General features: G+C 44.2%; 1 pseudogene; it reads left to right on the top strand.

The window, feature by feature from the left end:
- Positions 1-253: 253 nt before the first annotated feature.
- On the top strand, positions 254-3,252 carry LOC112307935 (gamma-crystallin F-like; annotated as a pseudogene).
- Positions 3,253-27,659: the final 24,407 nt, after the last annotated feature.

Here is a 27,659-nt window from a genome sequence, read left to right as displayed (position 1 = left end):
ACTAGGAGCTGCTAGGGGGGTGGGGGCAGGTATTGGGGGAATGAAGGAAGATCCCAGTCCCTGGAACCAGAAACTTAACTAGAGAGCAACCAGGACTGGAAAAAGCAGAGAAGACAGAATTGTAGAATTTTAAATCTGTCATATTTGTATGTTATCTTGCCATTGTCGGCAGCTAGAACTAAGTTTAGCGCTTCGTTTGCAAAATTATTAGTTAGATAGTTGCAGTGTGACTCACAACCACCAGAGTTACCTCATGAATTCCGAAGGCTTTCCTGGCCTGTGCGGTGGGGGGCACACGCTGAGGCCGGGCAGACGTGTCTGCAGATGTCCCCCGCCCGCTCAGTCTCCAGGAGCAGAGCTGAAGCCAGGCGCCCAAAGAGGCTTCCCCGGGGTCTACGCCCTGCTATCCCTCCTCAGCTGTCAGCGATAGCTGCTACACCCACTTAGCAGCAGGTAGGAGCCCAGAGACTTTCTCTCGGAGGAAACCCCATCCTTCTTTAAACGTTCTGTGGGGAAGGCAGGTCACCCCCATATTCCACATTCTCTCACCGAGAACACGCTCTCTGATCTAAACGCCTCACGCTAGAGCTCATTCTGACCCCAGACCTGGTCATTCCCCTGCGTTGTTACTCAAAAAGAGATCAATTTGAAATTTAAAAAGACAAAATATTTGATTACAATTACTAACTCGGTTAAGTGCCTTTGCTCAGTTCCAATTTATTGAATAGATTCCATTTAAAAGCCTGAGGGACACCAAATTGCTTTTAACCCAGGTCATCAGGTTGAAAGGCCTGGAGAACCTTATAGAAAACATACATTAAGCAACTACCCCGCCCCCCACCCTTACCCGGGCCCCTTTTGTGTTGTTCCTGCCAACACAGCAGCCCGTCTGCTATATAGACCCGCCGCCCAGCCCGCCCAGCCACTGGCCCCGCAGCGTGCTGCCCACCAGCCACGGGGAAGGCGAGGGCCCAGGCCTCTGAGCCTCTCATTCCCTTTGTTGCACGAGGACCAGAGCTTCCAGGGATACCACTACCAGTCCAGCAGCGACCACCCCAACCTGCAGCCCTACTTCAGCCGCTGCAGCTCCATCCGCGTGGACAGCGGCTGCTGGATGCTGTATGAGCGCCCCAACTACCAGGGCCACCAGTACTTCCTGCGGTGCAGCGACTACCCGGACTATCAGCAGTGGATGGGCCTCAGCGACTCCGTGCGCTCCTGCTGTTTCATCCCCCACGTGAGTCCAGTCCCCCTGGTCCCTCTGCGCCCTGCAGTCACACGGGTACTCACTGGTACTGTTGGATGGTGGCCTTCTTTCTCTGGCTGTGGGTTTTTTTTTTCCCCTTTATTAGTATCGTTAACGTTTCTTACGCTGAGAAAGTATGTGATGGAATGCTCTTAATTGGACATCTTATTTTGCTTTGTTAAAATTAAACTTGCCTCTGTTGGGAAGAAGTAGTGCATGACAGGGTTCAGACTGTCAAGGCCAGGGTGACAGCTAAGCAACTCCTTACCGTCGGGTTGCCTTAGGATAGCTACTCCGACTGTTTCCGTTTTTCCTTGTCTGTAAATTGGGGCTAATGGGAGTAGCTACTTCCTACAGTGGTGATGAGGATGAAAGCCACTCATCTGGCACAGGACAAGCCATCCCTCACCCAAATATAAACTCTTATTATAAACATCAGGGGTCTCTCAAGTCCCCCCTTTTGATCAGGCCAAACAAGTAACCAACGATGTGACTCCAATAGCTCCTATAGAGCTCACTCCTACCCAAATAACGCCCCAGCAGCCCTGAATGCCACCGTTAGGGACTCTCCAGTTAGACTATGACAGAGTCCTGGGGAAAATGTACCACTTTTGGTGAAGTTTTAAACCCTCTCAGAGTGGGTTTAATGCCTTGCTCTAGAGCTCAGACTGAATATCCAGGCTGCCCCTTTCCAGTCCTGACACTTCTAATTACAGGCTGCAAGCTCTGTCCTTAGTTTCTCATAAAAAAGGAAAAGGCTGAAAATGGCGCTCCGCGTGTTCCGGGCTGCCGTGAAGATCAAGTTAGAAAATGTGCACGTAAGTCCTTTACGAGCCACGGCGATGCATTATCAGCAGTCTTTTATACCGCAGAATGAATTCCTTATGAGAATCTCCCCAAAAGAGGATTTAATGGTGGAAGAAGGAAGATGTTGAATGGGTACCTGCTGGGAAGGAACAAGCAGATAAAAGAACAAGTGCTCAAGGAAAGACAGACAGGAACTAAGAGATTACCTTTCCATTTTTCCAAAGGTTTTATAATCTATCCATCCGTAAAGGCCTGTTTCGTGAGCTTCAGCTTCCAATATTATTAATTTACCTAAAACTATTCTGCCCAACCGTATAGTAGAATGAGGAACTGAAACCTAATCTTTACGATGGCTCCCACTTTTCAAAATTTTAGAGTAACGGGACTTAGAGCAGAAAGAAGGACATTAAAGAGTTGCCTACGCTTACTTGCCCCCAGTCTGCCCCCACTTAAGGAAAAGCAACTTGACTTTCTCCCTCCTCAGCCTCCACGAAGCTGTTAAGAGTCAAAATAATGCTTTTTGGCAGTGATATATTTGTCTTTTCATTTTAATGTGTTATTATTTTATATCATCTAATATGGAGAGCCCCAGACCGCCATAAGTTTATGAAGGAGAGAGCAAAACAAACATATGAAATTGTTAAGAATGGTACTGAATAGAGCCGGCATGGCCGATATAGGTTGTGGCTTACAAAACTCTAGAGAGCATCATTCATACCACGGTCCATGTGCCTTCTCGAGTTTTCCTATGTCTGACCTATCCAACCGTGCACGGCAGCCCTGGCGTTGGAACTCTCTCTCCTTATCTTGGTCACATTTGATACAGAAAAGGCAAAGAAATGTCCATCCCCCCAGGGCTGTGTATCATTATTTGCTAAAGGCTGGGTTTCCTGACTTTTCCTCGTCCACTGATTGCTGAATCCACAGTCCAGCTCCCGCAGGATCTGACTGTACGAGAGGGAAGATTACAGAGGCCAGGTGGTGGAGTTCACTGAGGACTGCTCCTCGCTTTACGACCACTTCCACTCCAGTGAGATCCACTCCCTGCACGTGCTGGAGGGCTCCTGGGTCCTCTGTGAGATGCTCGGCCACTGGGGGTGGCAGTACCTGCTGAGGCCGAGAGGCTGCAGGAGCTACCATGACTGGGGCTACAAAGTGCCCGAGTGGGCTCACTGAGGAGGGCTGTGGATTTCTACTGAAAAGTTTTTACTCTACCCTTTTCTCTGTCTGGAAGCTAGTAAAATATTTCCTGTGTGTTTCACACGGTCGTGTAGTCCTGTTTTCCTTTCAGGTTCCTTGGAAAGGCACAATGAAAATCAAGCTGGGAATAAGGCGCCCTTTCTTACATGTATTGGTGCAAAGGGTGGTACAGGGGAAGAGCTAAGAGCACCACTTCTGCAGTCAGAATGCTGGGTGCAAATCCACTTCCTCGCTGTAGGGGATGGGGCAAGTGACTTAGCCTTTCTGTGCCTCAGTTTCCTAATTTGTAAAAATTGGGGCAACAACACACTTCATCTCCTAAGGTTGTAATGGGGATTATTATTAATTATTATTAGTTTTTATTTTTAATTCTCCTACAGTGATTTGAGGCATGAAGTAAATGCTGGCTAATATGTATTTAAAACATAAATATTCCTTGGTTATTACTGAGTCTTTGGACCTTAGAAATCAGTGTTGTGTCAGGGTATCAATAATGGGCTGGGGATCACCTGCAGCAGGATCACCTAGGACACTTGTTAAAATGCAGATTCTTAGGTGAGTTTTATGCAATTGACTTAAATTAGTTACTTTCACCTAGGTCCTTCCCACTTTCTTTTTTTTTTTTATTTTTTTAGAGAGAAAGAAGAAGGAGAAAAAGAGACATTGCTTTGTTGTTCCACTTATTTATGCATTCATTGGTTGCTTCCTGTCTGTGCCCTGACTAGAGATCCAACCTGCAACCTTGGTGTATTGGGATGATGCTCTTAACTAACTGAGCTACCCGTCAGGGCCCTCCAGCTTTCTTTAAAAAACAAAATATTTTCTTTAAAAAGTAAATTAGAATTTTGAATACATTATTTTGGTATATGGGTTGTTTCTGTCACTATTAACTAAGGTTATTTGAAGAAGCTTTATAAACAAAAAGGGAGAGGAAGATGTGAGGAAGAAAACAGAGACACCAGCTACGCAGCTGCTGCAGACGTTCAGAGAAGGTCTGTTATGTACCTGCGTATTTGAGAAGCCCTGGGCCAAAGAGGGCTGGTGTCCCCTAAATCCAGTGCAGTGTAGATCACTGGTTCTCACTTCTGGCTGTACATTAGAAACATCCATGGAGCTTTTAAAATTGCTAATGCCTGCCCTGGCTGGTGTGGCTCAGTGGACTGAGCGCCGGCCTGCACACCAACAGGTCGCTGGTTCGATTCCCAGTCAGGGCACATGTGTGGATTGCAGGCAGGGTCCCCACTTGGAGGCGTGAGAGGCAACCGATCCCTTGCACAACGATATTTCTTTCCCTCCCTTCCCCTCTCTCTAGAAGTAAATAAATAAAATCTTTAAAAATGTTATGCCTGAGCCACACTCTCAAAGTTTCTGAATTAATTACATAATTTTCAAAGAATTTCTTCTGATTTAAAATGTATCAACTTACACATGCTATTTTATTTGGGGGGGTCTAGATATTCAAATATCCCTAACATTTTAATAATAAAAAAGCTTAACTGGTAAACGAGATTTGAATCCAGGGCCCAGATGGGACTGACTCCCAACTTCTCTTCAAATCAAACTAACCACCAGGCGCAGACAGAGCAGCTGTGGCTTGAGGGTGCCCTTCCCAAGGACAGGCCTGCCCTGTTGGCAGACTCGCAGGCAGCAGGGAGAGTGCAGGGCCTAGGCAGACAGCCCCCCGCAGGGAACTCACAGAGAGACCCTGGGAGCGATGGCCTTTTCCCATTCAGATTTTTTTGTTGGTTAGGCCAGCTCAACCACCTGAAGGCCCAAGAGACATTCACCTTGCTGAGGAACAAGGTTTTTAAAATATGAAGAAGGCTGTAGCCCCCAGCTATGCTTAAATTCACTGTCAGCTGAATTTATAACTAACAGGACAGCTTTCCATTCCCAAATCCTTGCTTCTTCTCTTTGTACCCTGCTTCTCACATCTTCCTTTTATTACTGATTGAGGGTTGGTGTAATTCTTTTCTTATTCTCTCTTTTTTAGTGAGAAGTTGGATGACCTTTGTGCCAGAGAGAGACTAAATGGATAGATATTCCATAAATGCAAACTCTAAAGTAGCTTCCTTTTCTTCCTAGACAACACTTTTACTTAATCTAGCTAAGAGCTCCACCCAGCGCTCACCAGAAGGAAGGCAAGTGTGGTTTAAAAACCTCCTGCAAACGCTGAGATGATTTTGCAGCTTTTAAAATCTACTCTGCTATGCAGTGTACTCGGGGTATACTTATAATTTAGCAAAAGTGTTTATTAGGCAAGTGTAAATATTATTTTAAGAGCTTTGTGACACATCATAAGCATTTCCTAAAAGCAGCTGAAGGAAGGCGGGACAGGGGGTCTGTGTTCACCAGCAGGTGTGGCCCTTTCGAGTGGGGAACCCAGCATGTTCACCCTTAACAGAGCCCCCTGTCATCTTCCTCCGTCTGTCAGCCCCTGACAGACCCGCTTCTAATTTGTAAACCTTTGAGTTCATGAGTAAGAGAGATCCCATTCTTGTTCAAATATTTCCTCCACCTCACTTTCAAACTCAACTCCTGTTCACCTACGATTTCTCAACCAACTCTTTTTAGAGTCTACATTTTTCTTATCATTGTATGTATGTGAGCTGTTGTTTTACAGACATCTTCATTAATATCCTTTAGGGAAAGAAGGATGCCCAGTCCAAATCTCGTTGGCTAACTCCTGTGTTCTGCTATCCCTCTCCCAGTGTCTTCAGGCACAAAATGATATTCTCATCCCTCTGGTCTTAAACTATCCCCAATCAACCTAAGGGTGTACGGGGATAATAAACAGTATGCGGGGTGGCTCCCCTGCTGCCCGTCCTTGCGTTTAAGAGCCACAACCTTGGTTCTTTAGAACAACACCCAAGCTGTGTGTCTGGAGGCTGCTTTGAATAGTATCCTCCAAGTGATGTTTGTCTTTCTGCCTGAACCCTCCTACTCCCAGAATACTCTGCTGTGGAAGGTGAGAACTGGGAGCTGTTGAGCTAACTCGGTGATGTAGTGCATGTTCTCATATCCTCTGGGTTTTGTTAAGCAGTCCAGAAAACCTCCACCCTTTGGTCCACAGGCCAGCACTCCATCCACTGAGCCACACCAGCCAGGGCTAAATTTTCTTTTATTACAGGGAGTCTCAACCAAGACCTCAGAAGGATAGAGAGAAAAATTTCTCTCCTCTACAGTTTTGGCAACTCAGATGGGACCTTCTGGGACACACCACTTGCCCCAGCGACTGCAGATGGGATCCCGGAAATCTGACAGAAGCTGGCGGAGGATGAGAATTCTCAGCAAAGTCAGCTCTCCCAGATCTCCATCTGGGAATGCCCAGTTGAGAGAGCAAGATAAAACTTCACTTTGACTTTTCCTTCCCAAATTCACGTTAGCAGGAGAAAAACATTTGTAAGAATTAATTCTTTCAATTGTGACTCTTGTGAATTTGGTTTTGGGGGACCCACTGGTTATTGATCTTTTCCCTCCCAGGGGCAGCTCTTGCTTCCCTGCTTGTCTCATTTTGTGTCCCGAGAACTTAGGTGACTTGTGGAAAGCCCTGAGGGTGGGGGCTGGTTGTGAGGGCAACCACTCTAAAATTAGAGTTGGAACTTTCAGCTCCACCCCCACCACCCACCTCTGAGGAAGGGAGAGGGGCCGAGGATGGAATTCAATCACCAATGGTCAATGATTAGCCCACCCCGGCTATGTAACGAAGCCTCCTTAAAACCCAAAGGAGGTTGGAGAGATGCCAGGTCAGTGAACACACGGAGGTGCTGGGGGAATGGCACCCGGGGACAGGGTGTGGAAGCTTACAGTCCCTTTCCCCATGCCTTGTCTGAGGCATCTCTTCCATCTGGGCCGTTCTGCCCAAGATTTTAAGTGACAGCAAGTAATATGTAGTAATATGTATAACTTAGACTCTTTGGAATGCTAAGAAAGTCTAAGAAAGTTTCAGAAACACTTAAAGGAAGAGACACTTTCTGTGAAAGAAACTGGTTTGGTAGCCATTTTACTGACTGCTTTTCACAAAGTCTTTTCTTTAAACCACTACCTACAATCTTTAAACAAATAAATAAAAACTAAAACTAAAACTAAAACCTCTTGAAAATCCCTTTATAAAAAATCCTTTTAACCCATGGACAAGGACAATGGGGGTGGGGGGAGGATTGAATGGGATGGGGGGTGGGCAGGGCAGGGGAGAGCAATGGGGGAAAAATGGGGACAACTGTAATTGAACAACAATAAAAAAATTGTTGATCCTTTTTTAATGATAAGCTTGTAATCTAGTAAATAAACTTTTTCTGACTTCTGAGAGCCTCTCCAGTATATCAATCAAACCCGAGGAGAGGGTCATGGGAATTTCCAATCGATAGCTAGTTGGTCAGCAGCACAGGGGACAATCTGGACTTGTGGTTGGGGGTGGAAGTGTGGTGGGAGGCGGTCTTGTAGAATTAAGCCTTTAACCTGTAGGATCTGACACCATTCCCAGGTAGATCGTGTCAGAATTGAATTCAATCGCAGGACACCCACCTGGTGACACAGAATGCCTGAGGCATAGAAAAATCTCCCCACCTTTGGTGTCTGCAACATAGAAGTGTTCAGAGTATTGTGTGCAGTGTCAAGGAAAACAATAATGAGTTTTTTCTTTACATCTAAGCACCACTCTCCAATAAAAGAAACCAGGGCTCCTAAGGAGAAGTGGTTCATTCCAGGGCAGGAGCAGAGGAAATACAAATGAGTCTGGAACATTCTGTGGTACCAGAAAGTAAGAAAACGCTAAAAGAAAAAAAAAAGGGAGGGGGTGTGAAGAGGGGAGAGACACAGGAGCCAAGCTGATGGTGCTCCTCATGACAAAAGCTGGGACAATTTAAACTGCTATCTCTCAGCTTGTCCCGGGGCTAATGAGGATTCCGTGTAACTGCCACCCTACAGGGAGCTTTTTAAAATGGCGACACAGTGGGAAGGGATGCTTTCCTATCCCCTCCTCCTTGGAGCTATCAATTTTAACATTTCTATTGGCTCCGAGGCAAACAAAAAAACTCCCCGTGTGGTATAATACACGTTATTATAATTTTAGAGATAAAACCTAATTGGCACTGTTGAGATGATTCTCTCCTGAGGCTTTATTGCGCAGGAAACCGTTGCAGGTCTTAAGCATCTGGAATATATTTGCAGACGTGGAAAGCCGACTTGCTGGCACGGCGTCCCGCAACCCACACATCAGTGAGTGAGGACTGAGCAGCTGCTGAAAGCACAGCAGCGTTGGAAGGCTGGCCTGCTGCTCCCACAATGGTTCTTTCCGTCATGAAGCCAGTAACAATAATTGACACCATTTCCAGTGTCCCAGCGCCTCAGGCACGGCGCCCATCAGTGCACGTCCATTTGCTCGTTCAGTCCTTTCACAACAACTGCACGGGTAGGTCCTCGTAGTGTCCTATCGGCAGTTAGCAAGGATGCCAAGTTCAGAACAGTTAAAGGAATAATCCAGTGCCACATATAGACAGAAGGAGCTGAGCCCGGATTTGAAGCCAGATTTCTCTAACTTCAGAATCCTCACATTTCACCATTAAGTTACACTACCTCTGTGTGAGATAGGGACGCACTTTGACACAGGAAGATAGGGGTGAGGGACAGAAATGGGTATATTTCCTGGACATGACATTTCTAGCAGTAATTTACCCAAAGGAAAGGGGCAGAGGGAGAGGCAGAGAAAGTGCCCCACCTAGAGGACTGGGAAGGGAAGGAAGAGATCTTTGAAACAAGAAACAACTGGGGAGATTTCAGGCCTGTAAGACTCAGAAATCAGACTGGATGTTGTTGTTTCTGTCGTTTTGGAGAAGATCATCAGCCAGACAATAAAAAAAAAGGTGTGGCCAATCAGGTTCCTGCATCAGAAACAAAACAAAACAAAACAAAAAAATATTCCTGTAACACCTTTGCAGGCCTGGACGGCTAGTGATTAGCCCTCCTGCGACAACCCAGCCTTCGTCTGGGGAGGAATGGGTTTGATAAACCATCATTCACATTTTCAGGGCCCGAGACCATTAAGCATCAGCAGCGTCTTCTCACGAAGATCATTTGTACCGTTAACCAAGGAAAGAGCCTGAAGAAGTGTTGCAATTTCCCAGTAAGTTGCTCTCCGTCAGGAAACATGAAGGATGCTTTCGAATGCACAGGAAGCCTGCCTGTCTGTGCCCCTGCTCAGAGAAGGACAGTTAGCACAGGATGCCACCACAAGCAACCGCCTCATTCTCGAGGAGGGAGCTGGGCGCTTTACCGGGTGAGAGGGAGGGACTAGTTTGGGTTCACGAGAGTAGGCCGTGGACTCCTTCTGTGATGTGGACATTTAGGAATGGAGGTGGTCTCCCTGTTGAATTTTTTTTTTTTGCCATTTTCAAAAATTTGTATTTTCCCAGTACAGTTTACATCCCTATTATTTGGTATTAGTTTCAAGTGTGTATCATAGTGGTTAGACAGTCATACACTTACCGAGTGTTGCCCCTCTCCAGGATGGCACACACAGAGTCATTCCAATATCGTTGTCTATATTCCCTATTCTGTGCTTTACATGCCCGTGGCTACCAATCTATACATCTCAATCCCTCCACCTTTCTTACCCAGTTCCCAACCCTTCTCTCCTCTGACAACCATCAGTCTGTTGCCTGTATCCCTGCTTGATTTTTTTAAAAAAGAAAAAAAATGTGTGTCAGCCAAGAACTGAAAACCCAAATGGGTGTCATAAGATTATTATTATCTTGACTTGAAAATATTAGGGACTTTTTTGTTTGTTTTTTTGTAAAAGGGCTAGTTTACCTAGATAGTTACTGGAAGCACTAGGAAGCCTGAGATCTGTCTTCAGAAGACAAAGCAAAGAGACAACTTCACCTTGGAAGCAGAAGCTGGGAAGAGCCAGGAAGAAGTAAAGACATCTCGGGAGACATGCCAGGGGTTCCTGGCAGCACTGGGCACCTTGGAGCTCGCAGTCGGTACCTAGCGCGGGAGCAGAGAAGGACCCCTACCCCGTCCTCCCCACCCTGTTCCAATGGAGTGTTTACCATGTAAATCACCATGTTCCAGAGAGAAGTATGCATGCTAGTGAGTTGAGTCCCCGCCAGTGTTCGAGACCAGACAAAATGTGGCAGCAGAACTCTCATAGCAGCAGCCAGTGCTATGTCAATCAGAGGGACAATAGGAGCTGTGAAGATGGACATGGAGGAGCTGGCCAGGTGCCAGCAACCCACACCTGCTGGGCCAGTAGGGAACTCAGGCAAGAGGGGGAGGCCAGTCAGACGTCACCCCCACTAGATGGACAGGAAGCTGGTAGGCAGAAGGAGTTTGACGTCCCGTGGAAATCTGGGATTTTGTTCAACTCCATTGTGTCTGAGATCACTGGCTATAATCTGTGTGGGTTCCTGAGTAAACAAAGTTCTTCATATTTTTGGCAAGTTGACTTTCTCGTTGGTTTAATAATTAGAAGAGCAGAGTCTGCAGGCAACAAGTATTGCTGGCAGCTGGGACACCCGAGCGAGTAGGGATGAAGAAGGGTCTAGGAAGGCCCAACTCAGAGTGGGCTCAGACACAGGTGAAGACCTGCTATGCCTGCCATACATTCACTCAATCAGTAGTGCAACACAGGTTAATTGAACACCTATTATGTCCCAGGTTCCAGCGCTGCTGAGTTAAGCAGAGCAATTTCAGAGATGGTGAGATAGCCACAACCATTAAGGGATGAGGGAAGGACTAACGTTGTTTCAGCCCTTTGTCTGTGCCAGTCATAGTAGCAGGTTCTGGGAATGCAAAGGGAGTAGGACATGGCCTTTACCCTTCAAAAGCTCAGAGTCCAGCAGGAGAGCCAGACCCACAGTTCACTGGAGGTAAACTGTGGTTAGCTGGGGAGGAGCTGAGGATGTGAAGGGCTTCAGAGGCACAGAAGAAGAAACACATAGATTCTCCATGTGTATGCAAGGGGAATCCCAGGCGAGGAGGTTCTATTTCCCAAGGCACTGACTTTGGAGATAGATTTGAAAGTATGAGGAGGAGCCCTGACTGGTATGGCTCAGTGGGTGGGCATCATCCTGCAAACCAAAATGTTGCCAGTTCGATTCCCAGTCAGGGCACATGCCTGGGTTGCAGGCCAGGTCCCCTGTTAGGGGCCTTGTGAGAGGCAACTGATATTTCTCTCCCTCTCTTTATCCCTCCCTCCCCCTCTCTCTAAAAGTAAATATATAAAATCTTTTAAAAATTAAGTAATGATTGAGAAAGAGCAGAAGGACGTTGATAGCACGAGAACAGCAGGAGAAAGGCATGAACACACAGATCTGTGAGCGGGCATGGTGCCTCGGGCAGGTGGTGAGGAGGCCAGCAGGGCTGGAGGACAGGCTAGCGGGAGCGGGGCAGGCGAAAGGCCAGAGAAGACACTGGCAAGGTGGGGTGGAGCAGAGCATGAGGTACTTTCAGGTCACGGGACCATGGAAGGCATTCAGCAGGCTTGATGCAGTTGGACCTGTGTTTCCTGAAAGACAAAGGACAGACAAATGGGAGGAGGGACACATGCAGGGAACCCAGGGAACCAGAAGAGCACTTGCAGAGAAGCGGGACAACTACATGTGGACCTGCCCCATCGAGGAGGGTCAGCTGGACATAATCCCTACCTCTCTGGGGAAAGGAGGGCCAAACTTTCATGAAAATCTAGAACTGTACATTCTGATGGTAACGATCCTTCCACCACCCTGACTTTTAATACTGGCTTCAACTTTGAAAAATCATCATGTAGGGCAAGCAAAACATCCTCAGGCAGATTTCTGTACATTTAGGAACAAAGGAGGGATTGAAACTCCAGAGAGTATCCTTTGGTAAGTAAGCCCTGAAAACAGACAGCCTGGGTTTGAATTCTGGCTTTCCCAGCTAAGCAACCTGGAGGCCAGGGGACAGGTATGTAGTATCTTTGAGCCTCATCATACAAGATGATGGGCAGGATAGTTCTGAGGGATAAACGAAACAGTGCACATGAAGCATCTAGTACAGGACCTGGCATATAAGCAGTTTTTAATCTACGTAAGCTTAGGTTGTTACAGCTATGGTATCATCACTACTGTGCATTGTACGTTGTGTTATTCTGTAGTCAGGGCCTTATTCTCCTTTTCTTAAGTTACAGTTGAGGTTTTATTTTTTTTAAGATTTAAGGCACCACAAATAACCATGACAACCTTAACACACACACACGCACAAATAACATTATCTTTCCCTAGTTTTAATACCTATAGGAGTAAGAAAATAAAATAATGTAACTGGCATTATTTACCCTCTTTTCTGTCCTTTTGGAAAACAAACCAGAAAATATAAACCTGAAATTCATCGAGCCTTTCTCCCAAGAATATGCGCTGATTACATTGTTTAGTGGGCCTCATTCTTTTTCTCACTTCTTTTGAGGTCTTGCAAATGAGTTTTTAACTCAGAAGAAATTCTCCAGCTTACCTTTTCAACGATAATGGAGTTTGGGAGACATTTTTAATAGCCTAACCTAAATTTAAAATTAAAGGCAAAATTGACTGCTCAAAGAGCCTGAAATGAACAAATATCTCACTTGCTAGAGCTACATGTTCAATGCTTTACACTTAATCTCTCAAATGTTTTGGATCCAGCTTTGCTCAGAGAGCACTTAGTAGATTAGCAGTAGTTACTAGGTTTGACCTATACTGGGGTTTCATTTCTGTCTTCTAGCAAAATGGGAAAGGTAAGAGCAACCGACATGGGGGTCAGAACACAGATAACTGTAAACTGAGGTCACTGTCACATTGTACTCGGCAGGATTCTTCCAACTGCAGGTGACTGGAAACTAACTCACATGAGGTTAAATGAAAGGAGAATGTATCAGTCCACATAATGTAAAAGCTTCAGGCATGACTGGATGCAGAGTTCAAGTGGGACTAACAAGAGTGGTTCTCTGGAGCCCCCGTCCTCCTCGTCCTCCTCAGCTCTGCTTGCCCCTGGGTTGGCTCTACTCTCCAACAGCACCAGGCTTAGAGCATCCCGTACCTCAGAATCCCAGTGGAGAGTTCTAATAAAGTCTTGACATTGAGTCTCATTGGCCTTACTTGAGTTAATTTCCCTTTTCCCAAGCTGGTCACTGTGGCCAGTACAATGCAATACTCTAAGTGGCTACAATGAAGTTTGGGCTAAACCCTGGAGTTAGAGGATGGCGTCAAGGAAACCTAAGCCACATGGAATGAGGATGAGGAAGAAATGTTAACGAAGAGAAAGAAGGATGTAAGAAAATGGAATATAGGGTCTGACACAAAGAACGCCCCCTTTTTATTACATAAAAATCTTTTATTACAAAATCATAAGCATGTACTTCTGTAACATAATAATATCACACTCAGGCACACCAGATGACATTTTAGGTGACATGTTCAAATTGCTGTCCCTCTCATGCAACACATTCCCATCCCCTACCAGCCACACTCAGTGGCATTACTTCTGCCAGACCCTGTAGATTCCACACAGGGAAAACAACTCACGGCCTGCCACCAGGTGATGCCCACCACGAAATCCAAAGAAAACTGGTAACTTGTTTTGTGCCACACCACGTAGCAAACACTTCTACTAATCAGTAGGCAAATCAGCTCCCACTTCTACCAGTGCTAGGAACACAGAGCTGAGGGTGTGGGGTCCACGGGTAGGCAGCGCCTTGATTTCTCAGGTCAGTACCCTGACAACTTCAAAGCAGAACATGAGTTCTTCTTCCTTGGAGTTGAAATCATGTGACTGGAAGGATTTAGGGTTTGGTAAGGACTTCCCATTGATAAAATGAGTATACCCCGGGATGAAATTACTGTGCAAAGTTGTAGGATTGTTCTACCATGAAGTGTCTAAAAAAGTAGGGCCAATGAACTTGCTGATCTCTTCAAGGAAAGTCTTGGAGTGACCTACATAATGATCCCATCTCTTTGAATGGCCAAGTCTCCGCACAACCATATAACTCATTTGGCCCTTTAACCTATTATCTCATTTTGAAAATCAGACCTTTAACTTCTGACAAGTTCTGAAGCCATTTGCAAAGCTCCCGCTTATAACTAGGAGCAGCATTGTGCAGAAAGAAGAGGTTTAGATTTGGGGTCACAAGCTTTGAAGTCAAGGCTCCAATGTGCTTCTTTTATATGTCTAATTTGTGCTTTTTATACTGAGATAGGATTGACCTATGACATTATGTTACTTTCAGGTGTACAATATAATGATTCAATAATTGCGTATATCGGGAAATGACCACCACAATAAGTCTGGCTGACATTCATCACCACACATAGTTACAATTTTTTTAGCAACTTGTAAACATATCCTACAGTATTATTAACCAGAGCCACAGGCTGGGCATTACGCCCCCATCTAATGTGCTTCTTGTTATTTCCCTGGCTCTATGCAACTCTCTGAGCCTGTTTCCTTTTCTCTTAAACACCAAATTCCTGCCTTACCTACCTCACTGGATTTTTGTGAGAAGCAACTTTGATGATATTCAGGAAGCCAGAGTTTAAACTGGAAAGTGTTCTACTTACGGCAAGGCAGACACGTGCAGTTGTTCTGTAGCAGACCTGCCGCTTAGAGAGCCGCTCAGCTCCCACCCCATCCCTGGACTCCCCCCCAAGTGGGCAGCGGTCCATATTCGAATATTTAATAAATATGGATAGACGTCCATTTAGAGCTTAGCTTGCCCTCCTTTTATTTGTTTGTTTATTTATGCTATTACAGTTGTCCCAATTTTTCCCCCTTTGCCCCTGTTCCACCCAGCCCACCCCCACTTCCACAGTCGATCCCCACACCGTTCTCCATGTCCATGGGTCCTTCATACACGTTCTTTGCCTGGTCCCTTCACCCTCTTTCAAACAGTCCTCACCTCCCCCCTCCAGCTGGCCTTCCTTTTAGAGAAATAAAATTTTCTCATTTCACAAAGAAAGTTACAAATTATTTAATGTATTTTCATTCCTTTCTTTGTACTTAATCTGTTTTTTACCTTCATATTACAGAAGTGTTTCTGGAGACAGCATTTTTTTCATCTGTATGTTATTTCTGGCTGCCATTTTCCATCTGGGATCCCTTTCCACTTTCTCTCATACGAGACACACTCAACTTCACACTCCCCACCTCAACCTCCCCCCCCTCACACACTCACAGAAGCATACAAAGACAGGAAGAAAATTAGGAAAAAGACAAAATTTGGGGGACCCAGAGAAGGGTGTGGACAATTGGGTAGAATGTCGACCATGGGACAAGGAGAGAAATTGCCAGACAGTTTGGAGCCAAATGAATCGAGGGGAGGGGAGGGTTGTGAGGCCTTGCGGAAGAAGCCGGGAGCTCGGCTTTACAGCTGGTTTCGTGGGCTGCCCCAGTGTCTGGAGGATCCTGCTCAGCGTAGGAGACTCTGTTGTGTCATCGCTTTGGAGAACTTGAGCTGTCTTTTGTAGCTTTATGTAAATGTAGTTTTTGGCCTTCTGAGTCAATTTTCAAAAAGGTAATGTACACAACGACATGGACGGAACTCATAAATGTGCTATTTGCAAAAGAAGCCAGATATAAGAGTACTTGCTGTATTGGTTCCATTTTTATAAAGCGCAAAAACAGGCCAAGTGGACCTATGCTGTTAAAGGTCAGGCTAGTGCCTTCCCTCGGGGTGGGGGTAGGGCACAGGTGGGCTTCTGGGTTTTTGGTAATGTTCTCTTTCTCCACCTGGGGACTGGCTATATGGTACGATTGTGAAAAATCATTGCACTGTACACTCGCAATGTGCACATTTTTCTATCATGTTATACTTTTAAAAAAGGTAAGTGGCATGAGTTGCTTTAAGCAAATTTTGAGAGCAGTTGCCTTGATGTATATTTTCTCCTACTTGCTGCAGTCAGCTGGAGTGAAGAAGTATGACAGGTTGACATTCAAGCCCTCCGTTGCTCAGTGATTCATTCATTTAACACATGTTTATTGAAGAATTGTGTCGGGGGTCCCTGCCCTCACAGAATACAATCCAGAGCAGTTGGAAATGAATGTCAATCAAATAATCACACAAGTCAATATGTAAGAGATGGTGAGGAGTGAGGGGAATGCTGGGCAAGGCCTCTTGGAGACCTGAAGGGCAGAGGAGTATATTAGAACAGAACGGCTGTGGAGTGGGGTTTACATGTTATGCTTAACTAGTCCACTAGAGGCCGAACACAGACAGTCATTTGTAGTGATTCCAAAACCGGTCCAGAAACCGGAGGCTGGAAGTTCCCTTAGTTTTGCTTCAACTCTCGTTGACAGTGTTAAGGAGCACAAAAATACCCAGAAGACACTAAAAATCAAGTGTAAATTTACATCAAATGTTGCTTTATAGTCTTGCCCAATAGTATAATCCAGATTCCCACCAAATGCCTAATGACTTTAAAAAGAAAAAAGATACAAAGTTGAAAAGGAATGACTAAAAGAAACTTTCTTGGCTTTCACACATCCTGAAAAAGCTGACCACCAATCACAGCTATGCTATTACTATTTCTGATTTATTAATGTCCCCCACATCCATGTTCCTCATACCTGCTCCACCCCACACCCCTGCAGAAAGTGTTCCAATGAGGACCTGCCACATGATAGTATGTTGCTCACTGAGGCAGCTAATGAGCAAATGTAATTTTACATGTTGCTTACAGACAAATGAAAAGCAGAACAATCAATAATTTGCCACATCCTATTAAATGACCAAGGATGAAATCAGGATCGAAACCAAGACATTTCCAGTGTATTTAAGAGTAGATTTCTTTAGCATCTACTACAGCCAAACACTCTAGTAAGCATTTAACGCATAACACTCCCCTCTTTAAACCTAATTCCCAATGAACTAAATTTTTAAAAAATGAAAACAAAGCTTTCACAGTGACGGTTATGATCTAACCATTACCAATCTCCATAACTCTCTCCTCTCCCGGTTTCTTCCTTCCTCATTACTTTTCAGTCTTACTGTTCTTCTTTCCGTGAAACCACCAGAGGTTTTGCATTTTCCATCCCCTAACTTTGCATTGGCTGACTCCCATGCCTAAAATGGTCTGCTCTGTCATCTGAAAAGAGTCTCTAGTCATTCAACTTCCAAATTAATTGTCGCTTCTGAGGAAAAGACTTCCTAAACCACCCATCCAGTCTGCCCTGACCCTGAGCTGGGCACTTCCCTGCTGCTTCGCTAAACCACTGGATGGGGCCATGTTTTTGGTTAACGGGATGTAAGTGGAAGTGTTGAGTGGGACTTCTGGAAGCCTCCTTATGGGGAAGCAGACAAGCCTTTATCCTATTTTGTGTTCTCTTACCATCTGGAATGTAGATGTGCCGAGTACAGCTTCTTGGACCCTGAGATGGCAGTGAGCATGGGGAAAAGGGCAGATGGAAGCCTGGAGAGGTAATGCCGCCGTGAGATCGGGGCAGAGTGTGCCATGTCAGCCTCCCTCTAACTTCTATGTCAGAGAGAAATAAATGACTTATTTAAGCCACAGTTACTGGTAGCTTGACTATTACATGTCACCACAGCTCAATAGCAACTAAATATACCACAGCCATCCCCAGGCCCACGGCCCCACCTGAAATAGCACCTTCATTTGTTTACATAGCAGCAGGAAGCTCGCTGGTCTGTCTCATTCACTGTGGCACCACCCGCCCCTGCAGCAGCGCAGTGCTTCCATAGGGGAATTCCCAGAATGTCTTGAAAAAATAGATATTTTTCTGAATCCCAGGAAGAATCAGTTGAGAAATCAGAGACAAGTATTACAATTCTTCCTGCAAGAAATTCTGTTTAAGAATCTTCCTGGAGATGGTACTGGCTGGAAAGAATCCACCAATGTCAGCAACTGCTGATGGCGCAGCAGTCCTGGGAAAAATCTGGAAAGTTTTCAGCAGTGATGGTACTTCACTTCGCGGGAACAAAAATGTTTTAAACTTGCAAGACAAAGCATCAAAAAACAGCTGGCAGAGGAGGCAAATCCCGTGCAGATTCTGCGCGGGAGAAAGCTGAGGTTCAGGTGATGAAGCTGGAACCCATCAGTGTGATCCATGAGACGATGTTTTTCTGGCAAGTGGTAGAACCAAAGATTGTAAAGCTGTTTATATTTTCTCCAGTGAGAAATTCTCTTTTGCAACAAGAATGGGGGAAAAAAACTTAGAAGTCACTTGGGACTTTAAAACATCCTGAAACACACCAGAAAAAATGATCAGAAGGTTTTTAAATCTCCTTAATCTGATAAAAATGACTTTGTGCCCACTGAAGCTAGCACATTTATGAAAAGAGGAATAGTATGAAATTGCGTGAGAGAGATCACATCGCTTAAAACTGGTTTGATCAGCATTAAGTAACTGCGATGCAAATCTTCTAAGCAAAAACAGAATTCCGCTTTGAGCAGTATGCTTTTATGCATTTATTTCAATTTATTTATTTATTTATTTATTTATTTATTTATTTATTTATTTGTTTATAGAAAGAGGGGAAGGGAGGGAGAAAGAAAAGGAGAGAAACATCGATGCGCCCTGAACTAGTGTCCTGCAGCCCCGACAGGAGGTCAAACTGGCCCCCCTTCGCTTCAGGGGAAGACTCCCCACCAACTGAGCCACACCAGTCAGGGCGAGCAGTATGCTTTTAAAAGAATTAGAATCAAACAGCTTTTGCAGAAAAAAAAGACTTAATATCCTTCATTAAATATGTAAGCAGTGTTAATAGTTTATATGAGGTGGATAGCTGTTTTGCTTTGGCAAACGAGTGAAATAACTCAATTAGCAACATTGGTATTGGAAAGACTTTTGTGAAGGGAAACATGCGTCATCAGAAGAGACACAAGAGGAGTAAATGTTGCTATAGACTATTCATGGTCAAGTGCAAAATTGACCTAAAGTCTGAATTAGCAAAAATAATATGGACTTCAGTGGCAAAATCAAAGTCAGAGAAATAAGACAATATTTTGATCATTAAAAGAAGGTAATGAGTTTATAATAAGCAACATACACTTTAATGGCCAACCTGGAGATGCTTCTATAGATGTAAGAAATGTCCAAACCTACAGAGAATTTTTTTGGAGTTTTTTTGAAGCAAACTGAGGTGGAGATTGAGTTACAGGACAGTTAACAAGATAGTGTACTCTCTTGAGGGAGCTTATTTTAAAGATGTGTTAACCTAGATGCACAAAAAGAAATGGACAGGGCTTGCTTATGGCAAAAATAACCTTTTCCTAAAGACGTAATATGCCTGGGGCGTGACTACCCACTGTGACCTGCTCAGTTAGGAATTTATGATCAGATCACCTCATGAGGTTACTTTTGGTCACTGGACTTCCCAGTTTGAGTAGAGAGCCCCTTTTTCATCCACGCTTCTAGACACACTCTCAACAACTCACTCAATGTCAACGCAAAATGAAAGAACATTCTATACCTGGAACATTTGTCATAAAACAAAGACCCAGACAATCAGATAAGTCAACTGGTGTTTTATGTATTTTTAAATTTCATTTTAAGAATTATAACTTTTAAAATTTAAATGGGGTATTATTATTTAATTTTAAAAATCACTTTATTTGGAATTTGTTTTGTGTTACTACTTCCTTCTTTTAATACTTTTATTATTAAATGTCTATATCAGGTAGCGATCATTTTTACATGTCACTGAAATGTAGTGTAATCTTGTACCAATAGATACGTTCATAATAATAATAAACCATGTATTTATTATTACCTTTTTCTTTTTCACAGTAAATCTCAGAAACTTCTAGTACAACCCTATCACAGGAAAATGGTTCACTGTTTACTATTATGGTCATTCACTGTTTAAAAACATGTGAAGAAGGTATTATAGAAACATACAGAATAACTGAATATTTTGTTCCAGAATCCCGAAGATCGCCATCAGGAAATTGCAAGCACTAGTACAGTGCCTGGCCCAGAGCAGGTACTCAGCATGGATTTAGAATAAATGGGTGATGAGTAGGCCCAGAAGTTCTGGGAAATGGATGTGAATGTGCCCATTTTACACGTTGGAAATCCTGGGCCTCCTGGACCTGAGACACACCCCTAAGATTGTTAGAAGTAGTCGTAGGCCTTCCTAAAATTCTTCTGACAAAGCATCTCCCAGCCATCCCCTGATCTTAGCCCTGAAGCCAATTCTTGTCTGGAAATCTTTTCATGGGAGAGACTGGATGAGCAAGAGTTTTATTTTAGAACTCAGTAAATCCCAGTTCTTTCCAGTTCTGCTGAAAACTTGAACAATTTCTTTGTGGGATCATCTCTGCAGTCTCATATTCTGTCATTGGCAACTAGAAAAAGCCAGTAGGCACCTTCTGTCTTCTACTTCTTGGACATCTCCCCAGCTGACCTCAGAGAGTAGCCTTTCTATTTTCCACATTATTTACAGACAACAGTGGTGCCACACGTTCTGCCACTGCACAAGAAGGGTCCTGCTTTCCAGGCTCCAGTACCATCTTTCTCATCGTCCTTCACACCCCCACCAACCGGCTCCTTACGGCCCTTTCTGCTTCTTCCTGCCACCCTGTCCCAAAGCCAATGTCCCCTGGTTTAAGTATTTGTTAGGGCAGCGCCCCACTTCTAAGTACCAAATTCTGTTCAAGTTATCTAGTGCTGAATAAACTTAGTGGTTTTGAGCAATACCTTATTACTTCATTTGGACAGGGCACAGCAAGGGACAGCACATTTCTGCTCCAGAATGCCTGGGGCCTCACCTGCAGTGAGCTGAATGTCTGGGAGACTCGAGCAGCTGGGGCTGGCTGGTGTCTCTTTCTCTTGGTCCCCCTCTCTCTGCATGTGGTTTCTTCATGTGGCTGGCGTCCTTATTTGATGACAATCTCTGGATAGTTTGCCATGTCATATGGCAGCCCAGGGCTCCAACCAATGTCCTAAGAGTCAGAAATGGAAGCTGCCAGTCTCTTAAGGCCAAACCTGGAAATTGTCATTTCCACAATATTCTACTAATCAAAACAGAACAACCTGCCCAGAATCAAGGGGAGGAGACATAGGTCCCATTTCTCAATGAGAGTGGTGTCAAAAGTCGGTAGTTATCTTTCATCTGCCTCACTTTTATAACTATCGTTATAATAATATAGTGAAGCTTCAAGATAAGAAAGATTCAGGTATAACCCAACCCTGCCCAGTCCACAATCATAAAGGGGAAGTGGGGTCAAGTTTTGCTGTTTACAGAGGGTTGTCTAGTGATCATCTGAGAGTCTTAGTTCTCTACATGATATACACCGTGTTTAAAATAATCAGTGTTCTGAATATTCCCCATCCATCTCTCCAGATAATCTCTACCTTTTTCTACCTGCTCTGCACCCTGGCAAGCTTCTGAAAGAGCCCCATCACAAAGTGATAACAGGCAGGAGGCCAGTAACGGGTGGGAGGTGGGGAATGGGTGGTAGTGAATCTTACCAGGTTTTTGGTCCTTTGTCCTTCCATTTTTTTTTAATTTTTTTAATTTTATTTTTTAAATTTTTATTGTTATTCAATTACAGTTGTATGCCTTTTCTCCCCATTCCTCCACCCCACCCCAGCTGAACCCACCTCCCTCCCCCACCTCCACCCTCCCCCTTGATTTGGTCCATGTGTCCTTTATAGTAGTTCCTGTAAATCCCCTCTTCCCACTGTCCCCTCCCCACTCCCCCCTGGCTATTGTTAGGTAGTTCTTAACTTCAATGTCTCTGGTTATATTTTGTTTGCTTTTTTCTTCTATTGATTATGTTCCAGTTAAAGGTGAGATCATATGGTATTTGTCCCTCACTGCCTGGCTTATTTCACCTAGCATAATGCTCTCCGGTTCCATCCATGCTGTTGCAAAGGGTATAAGCTCCTTCTTTCTCTCTGCTGCGTAGAATTCCATTGTGTAAATGTACCATTGTTTTTGGATCCACTCATTTGCTGATGGGCACTTAGGTTGCTTCCAGTACTTTTCTATTGTAAATTGTGCTGCTATGAACATTGGGGTGCATAGGTTCTTTTGGATTGGTGATTCAGGGTTCTTAGGGTATAATCCCAGCAGCGGAATTGCTGGGTCAAAGGGCAGTTCCATTTTTAGTCTTCTGAGGAAATTCCATACTGTTTTCTACAGTGGCCTCACCAGTCTGCATTCCCACCAACAATGTACCAGGGTTCCCTTTTCTCTGCATCCTCTCCAACATTTGTTTGTTAATTTGTTTATGATGGCCACTCTAACCGGTGTGAGATAGTACCTCATTGTGGTTTTAATTTGCATCTCTCTGATGGCTAGTGATGCTGAGCATCTTTTCATATGTCTCTGGGCCCTCTGTATGTCTTCCTTGGAGAAGTGTCTGTTCAAGTCCTTTGCCCATTTTTTTATTGGGTGTCCTTCCATTTTTAAGAGGTCATTACATATTAGCCCTAAAGGATATTAGCCCTTTATCTATGATATATCTTACAAACATTTTCTCTCAATTTGTTAGCTAAGTGGGGGTTTTAGCCACAACAAATTTTTCAAATTATTTTATGTAGTCAAATATGTAAATGTATTATTTTATTGCTTTTAGATATTGAGCCTTTCCCTATACCAAGATTAAAGAATTCAGTCCTGTTGTCTCCTAGTCTGTGATAGAGGAACTCAGGAGCTAAAGATTCGAGCTGTGGTTGTAGTTGGTAGGCTGAAGTGACTAACGCATGTGGAAAACTGCCATTCCAAGAACTGGAGTACGAGACCTACGTGACCCCAGAAGGTCGACAACCAATTCACCTTTGAGCTCCAGAGGCTCTCCCAGGCCTCCGCCTAGGTGGTGTCTGAGCTGTTGTGTTCCAGTGAAGCGGATAAAAACTTGACCAGCTGACAAAGAAATAATACTAGGAAAATCACAGCTGGCCTGAAACTCTTAATCTGATTAACCTTTTTTTCCCAAACCCCTACCTACCCTTTCCTTCTCCTTATAAAAATATCAGGTTGAGATGAGATGCTAAGACAGATTTTAGGGCACATAACCTGCTGTCTTCTCTGATCACCAGCATCTGAATAAAGCGCCCATAAAAATTCAACTCTTGTTTCTTCCTGCTGGTTCTGCTAGTGACAGGCAGCACAAACACCGACTTTTCCGATTTCATTCGCAGGATGTAGTATTTCTCATTTAGGTCCCTGACCATTTTGAGTTAATTCTTGACTATAGTGTGAGGAACAGGTTTAGTTTTATCTTCTTCCTAATGTACCACTGGTCCCATCATTATTTATTAAAAATCCCATTTTTGCCCACTGGTTCGAGATGCCACTTAGTCATATACTAAATTTCCATAGTTTGTGGTTCTATTTCTGGGTTTTTAATTTTATTTTATTAGTCTGTTTAGCCATGGGCCTGTACCAGACTGCATTAGTTATAAAGGCTTTACAGGAGAGAACCAAGATGGCGGCGTAGGTAGACACACTGCGCCTCCTCGCACAACCAGAACTGACAGAGAATCGAACAGCAAGGGGGACCAACACCAAGGAAACAGAAAATAATCATTCATCCAGACTGGTAGGAGGGGCGGAGACGGCACTGGGGTGGAGAGGACTCGCGTGGCTGTGGCGGGACTGAGACTGGCGGAGTGTGGGACAAATGGCGCAGGCAGTCCGAGCACTAGCAGACCCTGCGGCCCCACATTTGCACAGATAAACCCAGAGGGCCGGACTCAGAGTGGCGGAGAGTGGGGCAGGCAGAGTGGCGGATAGCACCCTGCGGCACATTCGCCCACAGATAAACCGGATGAACGGCGGGCAGAGAAGCAGACCGCTGCGCAACCCAGGGCTCCAGCCCGGGGAAATAAAGCCTCAAACCTCTGATTGAAAGCGCCCCTGGGGGTTGGGGCGGCAGGAGAGACTCCCAGCCTCACAGGAGAGGTTGTTGGAGAGACCCACAGGGGCCTAGAGTGTGCACAGGCCCACTTACTCGGGAACCAGCACCAGAGGGGCCCAGTTTGATTGTGGGTAGCGGAGTGAAAGACTGAAATCCGGAGGAGAGTGAAGCGGGCGCCATTGCTCCCTCTCGGCCCCGCCCCCACGTACAGCATCACAGCGCAGGGACCAGCATTACCCCGCCCCGGTGAACACCTAAGGCTCCGCCCCTTAAAGTAACAGACGCGCCAAGACAAACAAACAAAAAAAATGGCCCAAATGACAGAACACTTCAAAGCTCCAGAAAAAATACAACTAAGCAACGAAGAGATAGCCAACCTATCGGATGCACAGTTCAAAGCACTGGTTATCAATATGCTCACAGACTTGGTTGAATCTATTCGAAAAACAGATGAAAAAATGAAGCCTATGCTAAGAGAAACAAAGGAAAATGTACAGGGAACCAATAGTGATGAGAAGGAAACTGGGACTCAAATCAATGGTATGGACCAGAAGGAAGAAACAAACATTCAACCAGAAAAGAATGAAGAAACAAGAACTTGGAAAAATGAGGAGAGGCTTAGGAACCTCCAGGACACCTTGAAACGTTCCAACATCCGAATTATAGGGGTGCCAGAAGGAGAAGAGGAAGAACAAAAAATTGAAAACTTATTTGAACAAATAATGGAGAACTTCCCCGATCTGGCAAAGGAAATAGACTTCTGGGAAGTCCAGGAAGCTCAGAGAGTCCCAAAGAAGCTGGACCCAAGGAGGAACACAACTAGACACATCATAATTACATTACCCAAGATTAAACGCAAGGACCTACGTCCAAGATTACTTTATCCAGCAAAGCTATCATTTAGAGTGGAAGGGAGGATAAAGTGCTTCTCAGATAAGGTCAAGTTGAAGAGGCTCATCATCACCAAGCCCTTATTATATGAAATGTTAAAGGGAGTTACCTAAGAAAAAGATCAAAAATAGGAACAGTAAAAATGACAGCAAACTCACAGTTATTAACGACCACACATAAAACAAAAACGAGAGCAAACTAGGCAAACAACTAGAACATGAGGGTTGTCAATAAGGGAGTGGGAGGAGGAGAGGGGGGTAAAGGTACAGAGAATAAGTAGCATAGATGATAGGTGGAAAATAGACAGGGGGAGGGTAAAAATAGTGTAGGAAATGTAGAAGCCAAAGAACTTATAAGTATGACCCATGGACATGAACTATGGGGGGGGGAATGTGGGAGGGAGGGGGGTGGGCAGGATGGAGTGGAGTGGGGGGGGAAATGGGACAACTGTAATAGCATAATCAATAAATATATTTAAAAAAAAATAAAATAAAGGCTTTACAGTATGTTTTAATATCTGATAGGGCTAATGCCCCTCTCAATTTTAAAAATTGACTATTTTTACATGTCTTTTCCATGTAAACTTTATTTATTTATTTTTAAGTATATTTTATTGATTGTGCTATTATAGTTGTCCCATTTTTTTCTCCCCTTTTTCCCCCCTCCACCCTGAACCACCTCTCCCTCCAGCATTCCCCCCCTTTAGTTCATGTCCATGGGTCATACATATAAGTTGTTTATCTTCTCCATTTCCTATACTATTCTTAACTTCGCCCTGCCTATTTTGTGCCTACCTATTATTCTTCTTATTTCCTGTACCTTTTCCAGCCCACTCTCCCCTCCCCCTCTCCACTGATAACCCTCCATGTGATCTCCATTTCTGTGATTCCATTCCTGTTCTAGTTGTTTGCTTAGTTTTTGTTTTTTAGGTTCAGTTGTTGATAGTTGTGAGTTTGTTGTCATTTTACTGCTCATAGTATTTCTCTTCTTTTTCTTAGAAACATTTCATATAATAAGGGCTTGGCGATGACGAACTCCTTTAACTTGACCTTATCTGGGAAGCACTTTATCTGCCCTTCCATTCTAAATGATAACTTTGCTGGATAGAGTAATCTTGGATGTAGGTCCTTGCCTTTCCTGACTTGGAATACTTCTTTCCAGCCCCTTCTTGACTGCAAGGTTTCTTTTGAGAAATCAGCTGCTAGTCTTATGGCTACTCCTATGTAGGTAATTCTCTCCTTTCCTCCTGCTGCTTTTAAGATTCTCTCCTTATCCTTAATCTTGGGTAATGTAATTATGATGTGCCTAGGTGTGTTCTTCCTTGGGTTCGATATCTTTGGGACTCTCCGGACTTCCTGGAAGTCTATTTCCTTCACCAGATTGGGGAAGTTTTCCTTCATTATTTGTTCAAATAAGTTTTCAATTTCTTGCTCTCCCTCTTCTCCTTCTGGCACCCCCATGATTCAGATGCTGGAGCACTTAAAGTTGTCCCAGAGATTCCTAAACCTCTCATTTTTTTCAATTCTTGTTTCTTCATTGTGTTGTGATTGGATGTTTTACTTCTTCCTTTTGTTCCAAATCGTTGATTTGAGTCCTGGTTTCCTTTCTCTCACTGTTGGTTCCCTGTATATTTTCCTTTATTTCACTTTGTCTAGCTTTCATTTCTTCCTTCATATTGTGACTGAGCTCAATCAATTCTGTGAGCATCGTGATGTGAGATATCAGTGTTTTGAACTCTGCATCGGATAGGTTGCCTATCTCCTCGTCACTTAGTTCTTTTTCTGGAGATTTGATCTGTCCTTTCATTTGGGCCATATTTCTTTGTCTCAGTGCACTTGTTATATTGTAAGGAGCAGAGCCTTAGGTATTTGCCAGGGCGGGGCAACCCACGTAACTGCATTGTGGTGCCATCTGTGGGGGAGGAGTCAGAGAGAGTACAATGCCTCTGGCTTAATCCGCTCTAGCCCCACTTTCCAACTAACTCTCCTGTAAGACTGGGAGTTTCTCCCACCTTTGCAACCCCCCAAGGATTTTACACTTAGAGGTTTTGAGTCTTTAGTTTCCCAGCTAGCCCTGTCTCACCCGTGTGGCCCGCTGCCTTGCCTCAGGTTCTCTCCACCCAGCTGCCAGGCTGCCCATCTCTGCCCTTCCTACTGGTCTGGATGAATGTTTCTTTAACTTCTTGGTAACCAGAGTTCCATGCAATTTGATTTTCTGGCAGTTCTGGTTGTTTATTGTTTTTAAATTGGTTGTTATTCTCCTGTTGGTTGTGTGAGGAAGCAAAGCATTTCTGCCTATGCCTCCATCTTGGCTGAACACCTTCCCATATAAACTTCAGTAGTAAGTTGTCTGGCTCCACAAAAAAGTTTGTTGTTCTTTTATGAGGATTGTGATAATTAATAAATTGACTTAGGGACAACTAATATCTCTGATGTTGTGTCATTCTACCCAAGAATAGATATTTTAATTACAAATGCTTTATAGAATTATAACACTTGGCAAGGGTAGTCCCCACTCAAAGTTTTTCTTTTCTTTTTCCTGGTTGTCCTTTACTATTTATTTATTTTTTCATATAAGCTTAGTATAAACTTGTTTGTCTGTATAAAACACTTTGCTGGTATTTTTATTGGGATTGTCATAACTGATACATCCAATTGGGGCCAATTGACATGTCTCCCAAATCTGAGCACTTTGAAATAGAT

Source organism: Desmodus rotundus, chromosome 2, assembly GCF_022682495.2.
Source record: "Desmodus rotundus isolate HL8 chromosome 2, HLdesRot8A.1, whole genome shotgun sequence".
Lineage (NCBI taxonomy): Eukaryota > Metazoa > Chordata > Mammalia > Chiroptera > Phyllostomidae > Desmodus > Desmodus rotundus.
Note: the sequence above shows the minus strand (reverse complement) of the source record. Positions and strands in the feature narration are given on the sequence as shown.